This window comes from Callithrix jacchus, chromosome 6 (genome assembly GCF_049354715.1).
Source record: "Callithrix jacchus isolate 240 chromosome 6, calJac240_pri, whole genome shotgun sequence".
Taxonomy (NCBI): Eukaryota; Metazoa; Chordata; class Mammalia; order Primates; family Cebidae; genus Callithrix; species Callithrix jacchus.
This window is the reverse complement of record NC_133507.1, coordinates 16,563,711-16,585,534: the sequence shown is the minus strand read 5'-3', so window position 1 is coordinate 16,585,534 and position 21,824 is coordinate 16,563,711. Positions and strand designations below refer to the sequence as shown.

Here is a 21,824-nt window from a genome sequence, read left to right as displayed (position 1 = left end):
ATGTCATTTATAAATAAAAATGAATAAAAGAGAGAATTGGCCATTGATGTTACAAATAATAGACATGATTTGGAGAAAAACAATAAAATCTAGATTCTCATCTGCATTCTGACATGCTAGCAAATACTTCCTTTGCAGGGTGGGCAGGGCATCCATAAGTCATTTAAAATGTCCCATTTTATCATCATCACGTGTAAAACAGGGATGGTAATGGCCATGCCATTGGGTTACTGGTACTAGGAGTTGTAAAGGGTATAAGAGGCATGAGAACATTGTCGTATGTTATGAAATGTCATACGATGATTACGCCTTCGAATATTGTCCTCTTTGAGCACATGTTTTTCCTTCATTAATTTTGTTACAGTGCTGCTCCTTCTTAGCACTCTGTGGGTGCTCTGTAAATAAGATCCCTTTCATATGACTCTCTTTGCAAAACTGAGTGGCCGAAGGTAGTCAGGAGCTCTCACTCCTCTAGGTTCCGAACTACAGTTAAAGAGGCTCCACGGGCCTGCTGGTCACTGGTGACACTAACCAGTAGAAGGCTTAATGGTGGATTCAGTGCGTCCGAATAAAATGTGAATTTCCACATTCAATAACTTAAATAGTATTGTGGGAAGTGGTTTTGGGGATTTTATGGGTATGAAAATATCATGGGAAATTTTTAAAAAATACAAATTCCTGGGTCCCCAGTACTAATTAAATAGGTTCCAGGAGTCGTCAATTTTAACACAGTTTTCAGATAACATTGGGGAATGCTGTAAGTAGGAATGTCAGCTTCGAGGCTGGACCAGTGTCTGCATGGAGGGCTGGAGGAGAACCCTTACTATCACAAGCTAGGAAGCCGCCTAATTTCTAAGTGGGTAAATCTGCTTATCTTTCTACTCCACCCTATCATGTTACATCTCCCTCCAATCTCCTCTCCACATCGTCATAAAGCAGATTGTGAGGCACTCATTTTCAGTGAGACCTTCCTAAAAGTCAGGCCTTTTTTAGCTGGTCTGCTTCAGCAACATAGCTCCCTTTCACCCAAATGCTTTATGCCTTGATAAATACTCCTGTGCTGTTTATTGCACCTTTCTTTGTTCTTTTAAAAAACATTTTTGGCTGGGCGCAGTGGCTCACACCTGTAATCTCAGCCCTTTGGGAGCGGGAGGCAGGCGGATCATTTGAGGTCAGGAGTTCGAGACCAGCCTGGCCAACATGGTGAAACCCCATCCCTACTGAAAATACAAAAATTAGCTGGGTGTGGTGGCAGGCACCTATAATCCCAGCTACTAAGGAGGTTGAGGCAAGAGGATTGTTTGAACCTGAGAGGTGGAGGTTGTAGTGAGCCAAGATCATGCCACTTCACTCCCACCTGGGCAGCAGAGTGAGACTCTACTTCAAAACAAAACAAAATATAGCATTTTTATTGATATATCATAGTTGTACATACTTTGGGGGTACACATGATATTTTGATACATACAATGTGTAATGATCAAATGAAGTTTAATTGGGATATCCTTCATCTTAAATATTCATCTTTTGTGTTGGGAACTTTATAATTCTTCTAGCTATTTTGAAATATACAACAAGTTATGGTTGACTATAATTTTCCTACCACACTATCGAATACTAGAATTTATCCCATCTATTTAATTGTACTTTAGTGCCCATGAACCATCTTCTCTCCCTCAACCCCTCCCTGCTTTGTTTCCCAGCCTCTGGTAATCGCCATTCTACTCTCTACCTCCACTTCCACTTTATTTTTAGCTCTCACATAGGAGTGAGAATATGTGATTTTCTCATGTGCATTTCTTGGTCTTGCCTTTCTTTGTCCTTGCTAGCCTTTCCCAGCCCCTTCTCTCCTGCTTCACCTGGCCGTCTTCCAGAAGACCTGTCCTGAGATCTTTAGCAAAGCTACAGCATTTATCTGGCATCTCAGCACTTTGAGAAGCAGGTTGAGTTCATTGGTTTGCGTGGTTGTTTTTTTTTCCTTTCACTAGACCAAATTCCTGGATGATATTGATGATACTTTATTCATTTCTATTTCCAGAGCCTCACATAGATGTATAAATATATGTGATTCTATCTTAGATGTTCTTTTCTCAATGGAAGAATATAGAATATCGATCTCCCCACCTCTCTGCCATTCTCCTGCCCCAGCTCCTTTTCTTTCGTGTTTTGCGGTGGCATTGTGAACCATGGATGTCAAAATCAAGGGTAGGTGGGAGTGCTGGGACTGAGTGTCTGTGCTCAGAAGATGTTTTATTACTATTCACTTAGGTTGCTGGAAAGAAAAAGCCTGAAGTTTTCTTTTTAAAGGATTAACATTTCTGCAAGTGCCAAGCAGCTTATAAAAATTAAAACACAGGAGATCACAGATGTCAAATATGGATCTGTCTGAAGGAAAGGGAGGAAGAGAAATCCATTTTCTTTCTCAGTGACAACTGCAGTCACCCTTAGATGAATTAGTGATCAGCTCCAGGGGACCGTGCTGCTCCCATGTGATGCTCTTTGCACGTGTGTTTGTAGGCGAGAGGCCAATACCTCTCCCCTTGTCCTGTTTGCCTACGGGAGCCCCAAATCTCTGCTTAGTGTTCTGTTATGACTACTGACAAAACACTGTGATTGTCTCCCCGGATGTAAACAGATAATTTTAGGACTTTGGGGACAGGAATTGTGGCTGATTTATGGTGCTAATGAGGCAAGATTGTACTCTCCCATAGGTGAGAGAGAAGTTAAAAACCAAGTTCAATCCCATGCATGGGTTTATTGCAGATGCATTGTAAAGGAGAGAGAGAATTTCAAATCTGGTGGTCAGGTCCTCATATTTAAGGATGGATGCCTCATTTCTTGGCCATATTTCTTGGCTCATTTTATTCTTTCTATAATAGAATGAGGATCACTTTAGATTCCTGGCTTGAGCTAGTGGATGCAACACTCTCATTTATGCAAAAAAAAAAGCCATGCCACTATTTATTTATTAGTGACCGACAATAAGCACCAACATGTTTTTACAACAGTTTGGTAAGTGCCTTTCATCCACACTTGTTTACAATATAATGAGCGTGAATGAATGGACCTCAGGAACTTCAGAAAAGTCTGGCTCGGACCTGAAACCAGATGACTGGATGCTTATCAGAATCTTTTGTGAACCATCCAAGCTTCTAGCATGTAGGGAAATGAAGAGAATCACTTTCCTCATGAGCTTTCAGGCATTTCCAACTGTCCCTGACTAATGCAAGAACAGCCTTTTCCTAGAGTTCTGGCTCTTATCCACCAAAATTTCCTAACACCCGTTTGTGAAGATGCCTTCCACAAGCCCTTGTGCAATTTAGCTTCAGGGACCTTTTGAGAGGCTGTGTCTACAATCTCCCGATCAGACAAAGATGCTAAACATATAATGAAAGATAGCACTACCTGTAGTGAGGTCAGCTAATGGGGTGATGTCTTCTTTCTGTGTCTTTCTTACTTTGGTTCTTAATAGACACAAATTCCACAAATCGGACTTCGGTTGTACAATTAACCACGTTTCATTTTGCATTTTAAGTTCTTTTTGAAAAACAAATTCAGAGTTTACGTGTTCTTTCTGCTAGTGGTTTGAGCTTATTTCTTTCTGTATATTTAAAATTCAGTTATTGCTGGCTAAGGGAGTAGCTGTGCTTGAATTAAAGGACAAGAATTCCCATCAACAAGAGTATTTGCCATGCACATGATGGGCGCTCTAGAATCACTGAAAAATGAATAACAGGGTAAAAATATATGTGATACAGTTCCAATATTAGCCATTTATTGATTATTGGCTCATACATACTAAAAAATGCAGCTTGTAGGAAAGCACAAATAAATTTAAACGACTATACGAATATAGTCTTTCACCGTTAAACTTTAACTTTAGACTACTACTGTCTAATCAAATCCCTTCACATAGCGAATAAATTTTAATGTATTTTTCTTGTTTTAACTTTTGTTGTTAAAAAAAGAAGGTTGAGAAACTACTCACAGGCAATTACCAAAATGAAAACCATTAGTAAAAATTTCAGTTTTGCTTTTCTTTCATAGTCACAATGTTGACTAAGACTTCTAGATTCATACTGAGTCATTTATTTTTTTCAGAATATATTTTCTTTCCTTTTAAATTGTCTAAATAACCCTTTTATTTTTGAAGAGCTTCAGACTTAGAGAATTACTGTGAAGACAGCAGACAGTTCCCATATGGCCACACCCAGCTCCTCTGATTAGCAACTGGATTCTATTATGTTTACCATTGTAGTAGGTGCATTTGTTATTGTTATAATGATACATTATTATTTACTGAAGTCTGCTTTATTTGGATTTCCTAAGCTATCTGTGTCCTTCTTTCTCTTCCAAAATCCTGTCTAGCATATCACATTTCACTTAGTAGTCATGCTTTCTTAGGCTCTTCCTAGCCCTGACAGTATACTCATTCATTTTAACAAATGTTTACTTTTCTTGTAAAGTCTTAGGTGTTCATGCTGGGTAAGGTTTGGCAAATAGGTTTTACTGCATTGCCAGTTTTGTTGACTTGGAGATCTGCTTTGAGGGCTGTTTTGCAGATGACTCTGTGTCTGTGTCATATGTATAGTGTGTAGAATTTGTGTCAAGAATGACGTCCACTCTTCGAATAAAAGTGAAAAGGATAGCACAAGTGCCTGATCTTGGTGTTTTACCCAAGCTGTTTAAGATATAAATTAATTAGGCAAAACACTATGTATATTTGTAATTTTACAATACATTTAGGAGGTTCAAATGATGCGTGCCTAAAATGTCAGCAACAAACCATGCCATCTTGCCCATTCATCTGAAATTCATTGAGCGTAAATTGTGTGCTGGGTTTGGGGAGAGATTATGAAGAAGGAAAGAAGTCCTGGATGTCACTCTGGAGGCTCTAACGTGATATGAAGATGTAAACTATAAAAAGTAGTATCTCTGTAATCCCAGCACTTTGGGAGGCCAAGGCAGGCAGATCACAAGGTCAAGAGATCGAGACCATCCTGGTCAACATGGTGAAACCCCGTCTCTACTAAAAATACAAAAAATTAGCTGGGCACGGTGGCACGTGCCTGTAATCCCAGCTACTCGGGAGGCTGAGGCAGGAGAATTGCCTGAACCCAGGAGACGGAAGTTGCGGTGAGCCGAGATCGTGCCATTGATCCAGCCTGGGTCACAAGACCGAAACTCTTTCTCAAAAAAAAAAAAAATAAAATAAAAAGGTAGTACCTATAGGAAAGGAGATTTTATAAAAAAGGTAATTAATGCAGAATCTATCCAAGAAAGGATAGATTGATTTATTCCAAAATATAGGCCTAGAGTTAACAATGTGACTGATTTAGAGAGGCCAAAAAGAAAGAAGGGGTACATGGGTATATTAGGGATGAGGGAAAGAATTTCTTTTTTCCCTCATCCCTAATATATCTGATTTCTAGGTTACTTAGAAACGAGGAGGTATTATTTGTCAAGAAGCCAATTAACTTGGGTCTTCCTTGTTCTTTGAGGCCATCGAGTCACTATTTACATCCTATTATCTTATAGGTAGATAACATATGGGTTTTCAGAACTTGAGGAGAAAAACGTTACTTTCAGCCAAGTAACTAATAGGATTGATAGAATCTTGATGCTCAGCTTAAAGCTGTTCTAGCCTCCTGTCTGTTCCACATCATAATAATCTCGAGGCTGATTTGTGAATGCAGCTTGTAGATCAGTGTTATAACTTCAGAGTCACACCATGGTGCACTCTCTGGGAATGCCAAGTACAGGAATGGGAAAAGGAAATTAATGTATTCTGAGAACTGACTCTGTGCCAGGCTCTGGGCTAGCGGCTTTTCAAACATACCTTGCTCATCTTCATAATAGTTTGCCAAAGCATGTTGTAAACTTGAAATATGACCAGAGAAAAAGTCATACATGTTTTGTTCAGGGCATTTTTAGTAATTCCAATAAGACCTAGGAGCTTAGATATTCCAGCTGTCTGATTTCCAAAACTGGGGATTGTGTTAGGTATAAGAATCCTTCTCAAAGATGTCCATGCCCTAATCTCTTGATTTTATAAATAAGTTACTTTACAAAGAAAGAGTTCTCTGCAGATAAAATCAAGATTGCTGACCTTAAAATAGGAAGATTATCCTGTATCATCTGAGCAAATTTAATCTAATTACATGGACCATGGAAAGCATAGAAACTTCTTTGGCTGAAAACAGAGAGATACAACAGAAGAATATCAGGAAAGAAAAAAGCATAAAGAAAAGAAGATCAGAAATGTTTGACACATCAGAAGGATTGGTCCCGGTTTAGGAGAGGGATGGGGCCATAATCCAGGGAATTAGGCAGACTCTAGAAGCTGAGAATGACCCTGAGCCAACAGCTTACAAGGAAGCAGGGACCTTAGTTCTGCAACATGGAACTGAATTCTGCAAACAATCTAAATGACTTTGGAAGTGGACACAGCCCTGCTGACCCCTTGATTTTAGCCCAGTGTGTCCTCTTCCTGATTTCTAACATACGCAATTGCGAGATAATAAACACATCTTGTTTTAAGCCACTAAGTGTGTGCTAGTTTGTTGGGGCAGCCATGGAAAAATAATACAAGAGCCAATGTCCCTGACCCAGGTGGGACATGTGATAAAGCAGGGATGCCTGGCTCCACTTGTAGGTTACAGAATAAAGGAGGAATAAAGACATTGTCTAAGAGTGAAAACAGGTGTGAACACTTGGAAATGGATAGCAAGTTCTAGACCAGGTTTAAATCTAAGAGGAAGCTATGAAAAGGCCGGGCTGGTTTTCATGTGAGCAATGCTATGAACCTTACCACCCATACTGCAGCCAAACGACGGTTCCCAGGGCCCTGAGCAAAGATGCTTCCTCTATGAGTGTCCCTGTGTCAGCTGACTCCTTTCTTACAGAGCTTCACCCCATAGAGGGCAAAATTAGGCATGTTAGCCTATGGCATAGGACTGAGAAGAAACCCAAGTCTCCATTTTCTCCTTCACATGGCAAAAGCAGTCTGCAGGAGCCCATATAACTGTGCAAAACAGAGCCTCAGTCTGTGCCTATGATGGAGTTCTTGTTATATGAAGAATGAGGCACGGCCATGGCTGGATAACCTGGAGTGACAACAAATCTTACAGGGACGTATTCTCCCTATTTACTTGTCCTCATCCACTCATATTCAGGGCTCTGTTTAAAACCTCCAGCATAGGCCGGGTGCGGTGGCTCAGGCCTATAATCCCAGCACTTTGGGAGGCCGAGGTGGGTGGATCACGAGGTCAAGAGATCGAGACCATCCTAGTCAACATGGTGAAACCCCGTCTCTACTAAAAATACAAAAATTAGCTGGGCATGGTGGTGCGTGCCTGTAGTCCCAGGTACTCAGGAGGCTGAGGCAGGAGAATTGCCTGAACCCAGGAGGCGGAGGTTGCGGTGAGCCGAGATCACGCCATTGCACTCCAGTCTGGGTAACAACAGCGAAACTCCGTCTCAAAAAAAAAAAAAACCCTCCAGCATAATCCCACCTAACCCACAGCGGGACTGGATTCACCTTCTACCTCATGTTTTTCTGCACCAGAGACCTTAGCGCACTGAAGAGTAACTACATGTTTCTACACTAAGTGACTTCCAGGTGGCCAGGGAGAATATCAATTATGTCAATATCCTCAGGTCTTTAAGCAATGCCTGGTGCACCGTAAACTCTCATTTGTTTTGCAGCAAATATTATGTACCTTGGATTTTTTTCTTCCTTTATGTTGTGGTGACCGTGTGAGTGCCCAGTTCCATCTGTGAATAGACTGTTGGTGGAGCCAACACACAAACGTTCCAGGCCAGCTTAGATCTGGTTGAATTTCCAGGGGCTATGTAGCTTAGGCTGGCTTTTGGTACTCTCACTTTTTTTTTTTTTTTTTTTTGTTTTGAGACAGAGTTTCGTTGTTGTTACCCAGGCTGGTGTGCAATGGCGCGATCTCGGCTCACCGCAACCTCCGCCTCCTGGGTTCAGGCAATTCTCCTGCCTCAGCCTCCCGAGTAGCTGGGATTACAGGCACGCGCCACCATGCCCAGCTAATTTTTGTATTTTTAGTAGAGACGGGGTTTCACCGTGTTGACCAGGATGGTCTCGATCTCTTGACCTCATGATCCACCCACCTCGGCCTCCCAAAGTGCTGGGATTATGGGCGTGAGCCACTGCGCCTGGCCAGTACTCTCACTTTATGTGTTAAAGTGAATGAGTTGGCCGGGCGCTGTGGCTCAAGCCTGTAACCCCAGCACTTTGGGAGGCCGAGACGGGTGGATCACGAGGTCGAGAGATCGAGACCATCCTGGTCAACATGGTGAAACCCCGTCTCTACTGAAAATACAAAAATTAGCTGGGCATGGTGGTGTGTGCCTGTAGTCCCAACTACTCGGGAGGCTGAGGCAGGAGAATTGCCTGAACCCAGGAGGCGGAGGTTGCGGTGAGCCGAGATCGCGCCATTGCACTCCAGCCTGGGTAACAAGAGCGAAACTCTGTCTCAAAGAAAAAAAAAAAAAGAAAGAAAAAAGAAAGTGAATGAGTTAACTTGGAATTAGAGTTACTGTTGAAATATCATTACTTTTATTCAAAATAAAAGCCTAACTTGTTGCATTGATGATTACTTAAAAAAAGTCAAAACATGATTATAGGGATTAAGTCAGCACATGTTAATATATACTCATAATTTACATGTCAACTGCATAGCTGTATGTTTCAGGTACATCTCCACTTGTTTTACTGGCTAAAAATATCTAAGCATCTTCAATGCTCAGCCCTTGTTCATGTCACCTTTCTGGCAATGATGGACTGAAGGCCATGAATGTTAGATCTGCCATCAGACATCCACCCACGTTTGTAGAAGCTGGGCACGTCTGTTTCTGTAGCACAGTTGCCAACTACACGCTAATTGTTCACTATGAATAGAGACCATATGGACTTTAAATGCCGAGGTTTGAAATATTTTTTTCCTTTCATTTTAAAAAGCTTTTACTTGAAATGTGAAAGGTTCTAAATAGCGCTTCAATTTCCTAAGGGAAAGAAAAGAGGAGAGAAAAAGTCCCCCACAAAATGCTGTGAGAAAAAAAGAAAAAGGAAACAAACTTATTTCCCAATGTAATGTTTTAACCATCTACTCATTTATAGGCACAATTACGGAGTAGCTGGCTCTATTGGACAAAAGAAAATTAGATTTCAGTTTATTCTACAAAGTAGGGAGAAAAATCTATCTTTCCAGTGATTGTATTAGAGAAATGGACCAATAAGTCAAGGCAAAAGAAGGAGAGGACCAAAGAAATATTCACTGTTTTCTCTTTCAAAGCCCCAACTTGACAATATGTGTTTTTCTTAGATGGTAATTAGCATAAGTCAGGGCTGAATGCAGGCTTGAGATACGGGGTCTGTCTTCCTTTTTCCTCCATTGCTCTCTAGCAGCAAGAAAGAAGTACAATCAGAGGTCACCTCAGCCTCTGCATCAGGTTAAAGCCATAGTGGATACAAATGAGTCTTAGGTTGATTTACCACCACCTCAGACTACACAATCCCGCGCATACAAATGTCACTTGCTCAGTACATCGACAGACGTTTCTCTTTCTGGACAAACTGCTTTAAAATACCACACCTATTTTAGTACTTAAGGGAGAATAAAACTTAAAGATGGGGAAGAAAAATCCATTAAGAGCACTTTTGTTTGGCTATATAAATTCTAGTGCAGCTTCAGGGTCGTGGAAAGATGTGTTTACAGTCAACAAGGACCCTCTGGGTATAGCTCCTGTCTTTTGTGCTGAAATCCTGAAAAACTCAGGAAATGCTATTGAGTGGTGAAAGCCATCTTAGAGTTTATGAAAATTTCCTCTAGATTTCCATTCTTACGAAACTCTTGCCCTTAAAAATAACAAAAGCAAACCAGGTAAAATCAATAGATTGCCTGTTTCCTCTAAGGTTGAATCTCTTACTCTGAAACAATTCTATTCTTGACAATGTCTTTGTCCATGTCCCAATGAGGCCACTAAAGTGAACCTTTATGGGACCAAGACATCATTGGATTACTATGGATCAGAGTGTCAGAGACCTGCATGAGAGTTATCTTCTATTCTAAAGCATAGCTGGAAGGATTGGGCAGGGTGAGGCTCACTGCATATAATTTGTGACCATACATAAAAGGTTGATTACACTTGCTGAATTTTCTTCTCTCTCTCTCTCTCTCTCTCTCTGTGTGTGTGTGTGTGTGTGTGTGTGTGTGTGTATACATAAATGTGTATGAGGATTGCTACCCTGTGCCAGGTACTATGCTAGATACTATGGATATCTCAGTGGACAGGGCAACCACAATCCTGGAGCTTATAAACTAGCAGGGAAGATGATAATTAGACAAGAGAATTTAATACAGTACATGCTAAAAGGGATCATTGCAGAGAGTCTCTCTTCTAATGTAGATATCAGGAAAGTTCTCTAAAAAGAAATTAAATTTAAGCAATGGATGCTTTGAGGTTAGCCAGCAGGAAGAGGGTAGGTTAGAGGAAGGAAATGTTCCAAGATGGGAGATGGCTAAAACATAGGAAGGCTGGAAACTGGGAAAATAATTTGTTTTAAAATAAAAGGAGTGGTTGGGCACGGTGGCTCATGCCTGTAATCCCAGCACTTCTGGAGGCCAAGCTGGGCGGATCACCTGAAATCAGGAGCTTGAGACCAGCCTGGCCAACATGGCGAAACTCCATCTCTACTAAAAATACAAAAATTAGCCAGGCATGGGGGCACACACTTGTAGTCTCAGCTACTTGGAAGGCTGAGGCAGGAGAATAGCTTGAACTCAGGGGTCAGATGTTACAGTGAGCCGAGATCTTGCCACTGCACTCCAGCCTGGGCAAAAGAGTGAAACTCCATCTCAAAAAAAAAAAAATCAAAAGGAGTTCAATATAGTCCTATCTGAAAACAAGAAGCCTTGAGTTGTAATGATCATTCAACTAACTGTATAATTATTGGGACAGGAGGTAGACACTGAACAAGTAATATTTGTTGAATGATGGAGTATATTAGTCATCTACTGCTGTGTATCAAATTATTCTAAAATGTAGTGGCTTAAAACAACAATCATTTATTTCCCACAGTTTCTGAGGGTAAGGAATCCAGCAGTTGCTCCACTGGATGGTTCTGGCTCAAGGTCTCTCATGAAGTGTAGTCAAGAATTTGGCCAGGATCACCTCATCTGAATACTGGTCTGCCCTGAAGTACCTTCTCCCAAAATAGCTCATGCACCTGTGGCCACAAGGCCTGAGTTTTTCTCTGGATGTTGGCTGGAGGCCTTAGTTCCTCATGACCCAGGGCGGCTCATACATGGCTTTAGAGGGTTTCCTTTAAAGCAAATGATGAGAAAGACACATGTATACACTCACACACGCACGCGCACGTGCACACACACGCACACAGAAATAGTAGAATGGGGAGATACACACGTACACAAGTATACAAATGTATACAAAGTCTTTTGTAACCTGGCCTCAGAAGTGATATACCATCACTGCTGCCATATCCTGTTGTCCATGCGTAACAACCCTGACACAACATGGGAGAGTTCACACACAGCATAAATACCAGGAGTAAGATCACCGGAGACCATTCGGAGGTTGGCTACCATCCACCGTGACCAATAAAAGTAATCTAAATAATAGAAGGAACATTACCAAGGATGTTAACAGTCACACATTTGTGCAGACAAGTGATCTTAAGATGTCCCTGCTCTTCAGCATTCAGTGACTAGGTACTTGCCATATCGTAGGCCACATTCAGAACTTGGTCTTTGGAGTTCTGATCCTGAGTCATCTTTCATGACTTGTCTTGCACGTCTCCCGTCGAAACCAGACCAGTCAGGCTGCTCCTTCCTTCCAGACCCCCAGCTTTCATATTTAGTTCTGATAGTTGTCTCTTCCTGGAGGGCCCACCACTTTGCCCTTAGCTCTGTCTGTCCAGTTCGAACACAGTTCAAATGTGGTTTCCTTTATAGACACTGTCTTGATCAGTCTTCAGACCACCAGTGTGACTTTCTCACGGTACTCCTTAAAGCGCTTGGCATCTTTTTTCTGACATGTGTTCTTTGTTTTGCGTGGTGATTGTTTGTAGACTTGTCATATTCCCCTAATTGTACGTTCCAGAAACAGCCGGATTTTGTCATACTCTCTTGTTCATACAGCACTCAGGCCTGTGTTTGGTACTTAAAGTTGCCATTATCTGATTATCTTTTTCCTGTTCTTTATATAATTTTGGACATTAACCTACACCTTCTGGCTTCACATTGATTTGGGTTTAGTTTTCCAATACAAAGTGGAAATAATCCACATATAGACTCCAACTCGCGCTTTAAATGAGTTGGTCACCTACATGCAATACTCTGCTGAAAATACAAAAACCCAGTTGTTTCCTTCTGCTAACCAGCTTCCTGCCTAGAATCACATGACAATTCCTTGTCTCTGGCTCTCAACGCCCTTGTATCTTCTAGACTTAGGTGCACGTTCAGGTCCTGTGGTAGATTACACTCTGATGGCATGATCCTCTTTTAGCAATATTTTTCTAACCTCATTTTTGGCACACTCTCTAATAGTACCAGAACCATGGCTTCCCCAACTAGGGTAGTGGGAAGGGATTCTGGCTGCAGGCTCCTGAGACTGCCACTGACTGGACAATAATGTAATTTTACAAATAACATTATATAGTTATATCATGCTCCAACCTATATAAAGCTCATCCCTAGACATCACCTCATCTAACTCACAAAAAAAAATCATTGTATTTGGTCCTATCCTCGTTTTTTATATCTATTAAGAAATGATCGTCATAAAATCTATGTGACTTGTGAAAGATCACAGAACTGCCCATAGTAAAATCAGAGGTTACTTCCAGGTTTTCTGACCCGAAGTCTGCATTCTATAACCATAGCTCTATAATTACTTGACCTTAACATCCTGACATCCATGAGACAAGTTTACTTATTGCCCTCCTACATACTACACCTCAGCCTGTCAGAATAGCTCATCCAGAATCACACATTTTAATGTCCTTATGCTCACATTTGTCACTGGTAGGTAAGGGATCAAGACAAACCTAGGTCGTCACATAAGGAGCCAAGTTCTCACCAAAGCCAGACGAGGACAGGAGTGGGCAGGTGTATCTCATGGCTTAATTGAGTTGTTGGGGAATTGAGCTGGCTGACAAGGTCAGGAACTGGGCTGAAATACTGAAGCAAATGTTTCCACAGCCTTGTAACCTAAAAGCCAAGTAAACCCTTTAATATTGATTGAATACTTGACATTTTCCTCAAAGGCTTAGGTTGGCTGCTCAGTCCCGGCCCCTAAAACTCATCCTTTTTTTTTTTTTTTTTTTTTTTTTTTGAGACGGAGTTTCGCTAGTTACCCAGGCTGGAGTGCAATGGCACGATCTCGGCTCACCACAACCTCCGCCTCCTGGGTTCAGGCAATTCTCCTGCCTCAGCCTCCTGAGTAGCTGGGATTACAGGCACACGCCACCGTGCCCGGCTAATTTTTTGTATTATTTTAGTAGAGACGGGGTTTCACCATATTGACCTGGATGGTCTCGATCTCTTGACCTCGTGATCCACCTGCCTCGGCCTCCCAAAGTGCCGGGATTACAGGCTTGAGCCACCACGCCCGGCCGTGTCAGACACTTCTTATTGGAATTAGTACCCATCAGTTTCAAACCAGGGACCCAGAATTCATAGTGGAGATAAATATATTGCCTGTATTGGATCATGCAAACCTTGGGTCAAATCCTAGCCTTCCCACTTGGCAGTCATGGTCTGTCCTGACTAGGAAGTAAGGATAATAATATATACCTCTCTTTGAACCCATTAGATGAAATAACAAAGTAATTAGGCTGGTACTTGGTGTATATATAAGGTACCTGGTAAGAGACTCATCTAATTGTTTCTACACTATTTTTTCCATTCTTTTGTAATATCCTGAGTGTTCTCAAAAACAAGTTTATATCCCCTATAGGATAAGCATCAGAAAGTTTCAGAACTACAATTGGTCAGAAGGTTTCTCCGACCTGGAGGCGACCTCTGTGCCCGTCAGGAATAGAAGTTCCCTGTTTCTAGAACTGGAAAACTACAGTATATTAATAATAATAATCTATCCTGAAGCCCTGGTGCAGATGGATCAGAGACAACACCCTTTCCCTCTGCCAGGTCCTGTGAAGGAATGTCTTGTTCTGTATATGTGTCCAGGACCCTAAGGTGAAGAGCTGGGATAGATAATCTGATGAGCATTTGGTCCAATGGGGAAGCAGTTTATAGGCTTTCCATGGGTGGATATGCTTTGGAGCTGTGTAAGCCTTATGCTCGGAGACCTAGGTGACATATTATGAGCAGTGGTTCTTCCTTCCCATGCAGAGGATGCATGCACAAATGCCCAATTCTCTTCCCCAATCTAGGCAGTGCAGGCCCCAGCAAAGCATTGTTCTCATTAGGTTGGTCTCCTGCAACTGGTTTTGAGTACAGATGCATAGCACAATCTCTATCCCAAGGGGCTGATCCTAAGAAACTGACAATGCAGAAACAGGTACAGCCCTGAAGATACACAAAGAAAAATACAAATATTTGTGCCGTAATTTTTTTCTAATACTAACTAATTTTTATGCTAAGGCATGAGCAGAGAAAAGATAGAATAGTTAAAGAGGAGAGGCCAGAATGGAGGATTCCACAGGAAGACCAAACCTAGACCATTGCCCTCTACCTGAAAGGGCAATGGATGTGTCTGGGATAGGCAGGATTTGAATCCAGGTAGGCTGGGTATGCAGGGAGAGCTGAGCTCTGTCCCAGGAGTGGGGATCCTTTGAGATTTTTATAGTTCATAAAGCCTGAGTCTGTCTGTGTGATCACAGCCAGGTGAATTCTGACCTTGAGTGAACCATTCTTTCATATGCTAGTGGTTATTTTCAAACTCATAAAACACAACTCCCCAAATACAATTCTAAAAAGCAAGCCTTGTTTTCTGCTTTTTTCTCTATATATAAGTTTGGGTTAATTTTAGAAATAAAATAGTCGTGATTTGAATAAGATAGACTTTTAGTTCTCTTTCACATGGAATGGTTCTGGAGGTGAGAAGTCAAGACCCAGTAAAGAGGCTCCGTGGTTGTCATGGCTTGGGGCTTCTTCTACCTCTCAGCTCTTTCCTTACATAGATGTGACCCTCATCCTGATGGCCCAAGATGTTTATAGAGTTCCAAACGTTACATCTATGTTCTAGAGAATAGGGAAAGAGAGGGATGACAAACAGCATAGCCATTCATTTTAATGAGAACTGTTGGAAGTTTCATGTACTTCTTACATTTCTGTCTTAGCCACGTTTATCCCCGATTCAGACCCCAAGACAGGGATTCAAGTGCTTCAAAGTAATGTATGTGGAAGGTGTAGGGAACTCTGGTGGGGAAATCGGGAATTGTACTGTAAACAGAAAGTAGCCAAAAAAAATGCTTTACTATTCTGCCAGCAATCGAAGTGGACAATTGGAGCATAATTGGCAAATAAAGTCTGGGCAGTAGAGTAAAACATACAGCTTTAAATTCTCCCACCCAAGGGGGTGAGACAGCTGAGTGTACACCAGTTCCAGGGAGTCATTAATTGAGGGTTGCTCTTGACTGTGTTAACTAGAATCTCTAGTTTGTCACATGCAGGCAGCAGCCTTCAACTGTGCTGGGAAAAGATGTTGCCAGCACAGAAGTGTGGATCTTTGGCTGTTGGAGCACATTGAGGAGTTCAGGGGAATATAGGCAGGGCACTGACCACTTTGGCTAAAATATGGCTATACCTCACTATAAGTGGTTAGAAAATGTGGTTTTTTATCTTGGTTCATTGCTTCCACCTCAAGTATGGAGTCTTGTTTTTAACATGAACAGAAAAAATACACTTGTAGTAGATGACTTGGAGTCCCTATTAAGTGCACTTAACAAACTGTGCCTCAATTGTACTCTATAGAGACTGTTAGCGAATGAATTAGATTTGCATTTCAAAGTGGGTTGATTTTGTCAAGACTCACTTCTTACATATGGAAGTAAAATCATTCTGCCTTTCCTATCGAAATACTTCTGATTAAGGAACAGAATAGATAGACTGGACAGGGAAAATGTAGCACATATACACCATGGAATACTATGCAGCCATAAAAAATCAATGAGTTTGTGTCCTTTGTAGGGACATGGATGAACATGGAAACCATCATTCTCAGCAAACTGACACAAAACAGGAAATCAAACACTGCATGTTCTCACTCATAGGTTGGTGTTGAACAGTGAGAACACATGGACACAGGGAGGGGAGCATCACACACTGAGGTCTGTGTTGGGAGGGGAGTAAGGGAGGGGAAGTGGGGGGTAGGGAGTTGGAGAGGGATAACATGGGGAGAAATGCCAGATACAGGTGATGAGGATGGAGGCAGCAAACCACATTGCCATGTATGTACCTATGCAACAATCCTGCATGTTCTTCACATGTACCCCAGAACCTAAAATGCAATTAAAAAAAAAAAATATATATATATATATATATATATATATATATATATAAAGGAAACAGAATAAATATTCCTTCAATAAATATTAATCTCTTAGTTTGAAATTTAGCATTTAAATATTTTAGTTGTTAGCATTCTGTTTCTAGCCCTAACATATATTAGGACTAGAGAAACAAACAATTATCATAATTATGATTCTGAATATTTGAGATGTCAGATAAATCAGGATTCAGGAACTACGTTGACAGGTATTTGGAAGAATTCAGGGGATAAACGCGTATAAAAAGAGCTTCAAAGGTGAAACCCCACCTCTACTAATAATACAAAAGCATTAGCTGAGCGTGGTGGTGCACACCTGTAGTTCCAGCTACTAGGGAGGCTGAGGGAAGAGAATTGCGTGAACCCAGGAGGCGGAGGTTGCAGTGAGCTGACATTGTGCCATTGCACTCCAGCCTGGGTGACAAGAGCGAAACTCCATCTCTAAACAAGAGGCAAGAATGGCCCATTCTGACGGTGACTGGTCGACCGCCTCAGAGAGTAATGTCAGACAGCCAATGGAATCAGATGGAAATTGACTCAAGTTAATGTAGGCCGTATTCTACAGTGAGGAAAAAAGAACAAGCTAAGAGTAGTATGGGTAATGAGGTATAAAAGTGACATAAACTAGCCAGAATAAAGATGGTGGCTCCTTCCAGACAGGGTACAGTAGCTCAACACACTCCGTCTCACGTAGTACAGTTAGAAATTCTATTAGCCTAGGCCAGATTGACACCAAGTAGCTTTTACTTGGAAATACAGAGCAGGTTATAATGATGAGATAATCACAGCTCAGGAAGGATCATGAGCTGGGGAACTTTCTCATACACTTTTAAAAATTGTATCATCAATGTCTTACACAGGGCTTAGCACAGAAATCAGTGCACATGTGTTGAAAAATGAATGAAGAAGCTGAAACTTCCAGCTCCCTCATGTGCCTCGTGGACTAGTTAACACTGTTGTGGGAAGCAGCCAGAGAAAGGTAGGAGAAAACTACATTTTTCGTGGTGTTTTTCATCTTATGGCTGCTAATTCTGAAAAAAATCCAACCATAAAAACCCTGTAAATGTGAAGGTTTACCCTTGTGATAGTCATTACCGTAATTCACCAAAAATTCCCAGTTCTCTACCCACCAAGCACAGAGGAAGAAAGCTCTTGCGGGAGTTACTGGATTCATATGGGATCACGTGATTTGTTCCAGCAAATAAGCTGTTTGCCGAAGTAAAGTGTGACCATTTGGGGTCGGAGCATCTCTTTGCCAGTGTATAATACTCCAGGGCTTTCTTTTCCCTCTGCCCCAGTGACCCTCCAAGGGTTCCAGAAAGGGTGTTGTCACCCTTGGCCTTGCGTTAGGGTGACTGAGCAGAGCTCCCAGCCAACACAGTGGGTTATGGAGCATGATAGGAAATAAATGTTATTGTTTTTACCCATAACATTTTGGAGTTGTTCGTTATCACACAGCAGAATCAAACCTATCCTGACCTATCCCCGTCCTAGGGATAGTTTATCAAAATTCTCAACACATGCTTTCTCTTGTGCCCTATAGATTCAATTTCTTCTTCCCACAGCCCTTTGTGTCTTTCACTTCTCTTTTAGAGAGAAATGTGTTTATTTATTTAAAGAAGCTCTTCATTTGAATATTAAACCTTTTCTGTTCTGGCAATGCCACAGGAAGAAAATCTTCTCCAGGAATCCGATCCTCTTTCTTTACAATTTCTGAGTTCAGAGCAAAGGAATCAAATTTCTGGCAGAGATCAAATTGCCTGTGTCCATGTTTCTTTGCTACTACTCTTCGTGGCCAGTGACCGCTGGATTGATTAAAGACAGGCAGGAACTTCATCTGAACACTAGAACCTATTCCCACACATGTGTGCAGATCACACAAACTCAGTTACTAGGAAGCCACAGAATTATCTGTTATGGCATATGCTGTTGGTGACATGAGGAGCACCTTCCTTCTTTCCCTCCAATGAGTTTATATAACATGGTAAGACTGGCAATCACAAGTATAAAAAAAAGCCATTATTAGGAAATGCTGAAGTATTGACTAATTTAAGATTGGGATTTAGAACATGAGCAATTAATCTGTTCTTAACCAAGGCTTTAGAGAAGAAAAGGGGCTGTATGTGATGGCTCATGACTGTAATCCCAGCACTTTCGGAGGCTGAGGAGTTAAAGATCAGCCTGGGCAATGTGGTGAAACACCTTATTTACAAAAAATACCAAAAAAGCTAGCTGAGTGTGACACGTGCTGGTAGTCCCAGATATTCAGGAGGCTGAGATGGGAGGATCACTTAAGCTCTGGGGAGGTTGAGGCTGCAGCGAGCCATGATGGCATCAGTGCACTCCTGCCTGGGTGACAGAATGAGACCCTACCTCAAAATTAAAGAGACAGAGGAGGAGGGGGATGGTGGGGGAGAAGGGGAGAGAGAGAGAGAGACAGAGAGAGAGCGAGCGAGCGAGAGAGAAAGCTTTGATTATAAGTAACACTGGCTAAAGTTAAGATGGTACACCAATGGAACCACGTGAAATAAGACAGATGGATCCTGCCCAAGCCACTTCACATTCTGACTTGTATCATAAGATCCCAACACCCTGATACGCCAGTTGGTGCAAAGGGTGGTGAGTGATGGAAGGACAGGGATTCCTGCCTTTCCAGCAGAACCTTCCAAAATTGCTTCACGAGCCCTTGGCACTGCTCCCAGCTCCACTCTGAACTCTGCAAGAGACAGCTTTTCCTGGTGGAAACCTCATTTGCTGCTTTAGTTTGATTCTGTTTCAATTCCAGTGACCATATGCTTATCAAGGGTAGCAAGGAGAAGGCACTGGCTGTCCCCAAACCACGGTGCACTCTCCACTCTTTGCAGCTGGCTCTTCCCTGTTTCCATCCTTCTATCCTCTTTTATACTGTGATTCTTTATGTCCAATCTTCATTAACATCCTGAACCCAGTATACTGGGGAAAGTTTTGTTGTCTCAATCTGAGTGTGCTCAGAGTATTGGCGGGCTCACATTCGTTTTGTGTTTTCCTGTTGATATTTTTCTAACGTCATTTTTCTAGAGTTGTATTATTATTATTATTAACACTAATGTGGTTCCCGGGACAGAATGAAATGGCTTTGCCAGAAAAATAGATGGGTTTGAGGAGGAGGTTGCCATGGAAACCTCTCACTTTTTGATGATGGAAGATGATGGCACATCTTCTGGAAAGAACTTGAGACTGGGAGGACATTTGATCCTTTTTATGGCAGAGGTAGCACGGGGCCTAGAATTGAGTTTCCAAACAAAGGACAAGGAGGCAGTCTCTTAGGTTTATTTCTTATGACACCCACACATTCGCTTTTCTTTCAAATAAACAATGACTCTATGGTCTTTATGACACAAGAGTTCAGTGGTTTGGAAACAAAGTAGAAATAGAAGGAAATAAAGTATTTCAGGACCTCTTTCCTTGAGGGGGTGACTTGATTCCAGTTAAAAGGTAATGGTAAATTCTCCTTGTAAATAAAGAGAATTTAAATGATAAGAGTTTGGTTGTCCTGTTTCTCATTCTCTGTCTTGTTTCTTTTTCTTCTGTGCCTCTTTTGTATCAGCCACAGTGAGGATACATCTAGCTTCTTGCTTATTTCACGTAGAAATAAGGAAGAAAATAACAAATGATTAAAACATCATGGAATTAATAAATCATAAGACATTCTCATGAAAGTGGTGTGGGACCTTCATACTTTCTTTGGCCACTATAAAGGAGAACTAGGAAAAGAAGAAACAAAGTGTTTTGTCTTGTGCAAAAGGTCTGGGAGTTTCATAAGATGTGCAAATTCTATGTGGTTTCTACCACTGAAAGATGTTAGAGAATAACACCAAATTGCCATTTGATCCTGGGCAAAGCACCCCATTTGCTGGGCTTCAGGCACGTCCATGAATGGCTTGGACTGAAGTCACAGGAATTTTCCAAATTATTAAGGTTATGAGGTTATAAAATAAAGCTCAGTGTTGCAATTTATGCTTTACACTAGTGTGTATCTTTCTCATTAACCTAAATTCTTGGGTTATTGTTTTCCCTCTATCATTGCCCCTGGCCAGGAAACAGTACCTGGTGCATTCCCCCAAAGACAAGCTGCCTTTAGACTCTGCAAAGGCAATCATGCATAAAAACAACCAAGGAGAAACACTAATTATTTGAGGTCTAAAAACACACCAGACTGACTCTGTTTAAAATATTTGCAAAGAGATTTATACCAGCCAGGCCACTGCAAAATGAGAAATTGACTCACAGTATTGAAGCAGTCATCCCTATAAGGGTTTGGTTACATGTCGTCTGCCTTTTAGAAACTGAGATACACTGATTAAATATTTTGCTGTTGCTGACTTTCAGGAAGCCTGTCGCTACCACAGACTTGCTGAGTTGCCTGTGACTGCCCAGGGTCTTGCTTAGAGTGGCATTATCACCTCATACCTTCAACAGTCCAGCTAGTCTAGTTGTCAAAAAGATTGACATATGTTTGGCATGGGCTGCCACCCAGTTGTGTAGCTTTTCATTGCCATTATTCCCATACAGAGTCAGTTCTGCTATAACATTTATTTTGAAAATAGGAATTCGTTCCAATATAATTGATGTATCAAAGAGTAATTTGAGCCTAATTCAAATTTTGCATTTGCGTAGGCATGATTTTGTTCACATCTAAACTATGTGAACACAGAAAACTGTACTGAGTCACACACACATGTGCACCTTAAACATCTACCAGTGACCTCAGTTCATCGTATTACGAGCCACTCTCATCCACATCTGCTGTTGCCTGACGTCAGATAACCATCCTTCCACCACTTCGCAGTAACTCATGAGCTGAAATCCTTCTGACACCCTCTTCCACAAGCAAATGTCAGGACTTTTTTTGAGGTAAAATACTGTATTTATTGCAATATTTAACTTTTTTTTTTTTCTCGGTTTCCCAGGCTGGAGTACAGTGGCATGATCTTGGCTCACTGCAACCTCCTTCTTCTGCCCCAGTCTCCCCAGTAGCTGGGATTTATAGGTACACACCACCATGCCTGGCTTTAGTAAAGACGAGGTTCATCTTATTGGCCAGGCTGGTCTCGAACTCCTGACCTTGTATTTATCTATATCTTAACCACTTCTCATATGTAAAACTGTGCTATCATTTTTATTAGATTTCTCTCTATATCTTTGTTTACATGTCAGTGTCAAGTTTTCGAGTGTTTGCTCTTGGTCCCTGCAGTTTTTGCTGCACAATCTAGCATGCCGGAGTGT

At 41.5% G+C, this 21,824-nt stretch overlaps 1 long non-coding RNA gene across 4 annotated transcripts in view; it reads left to right on the top strand.

Moving 5' to 3' along the window:
• The window catches only part of LOC144582969 (uncharacterized), a 512,920-nt gene extending 491,245 nt beyond the window's left edge, over window positions 1–21,675 (top strand). For 3 of the 4 annotated variants that reach the window (XR_013536636.1, XR_013536637.1, XR_013536634.1), the window contains 2 exons: window positions 17,420–17,538; window positions 21,216–21,675. This is a non-coding gene — a long non-coding RNA (uncharacterized LOC144582969). The remainder of the gene's footprint in view (window positions 1–17,419; window positions 17,539–21,215) is intronic. The other variant, XR_013536635.1, reaches the window with a different exon arrangement.
• Window positions 21,676–21,824: the final 149 nt, after the last annotated feature.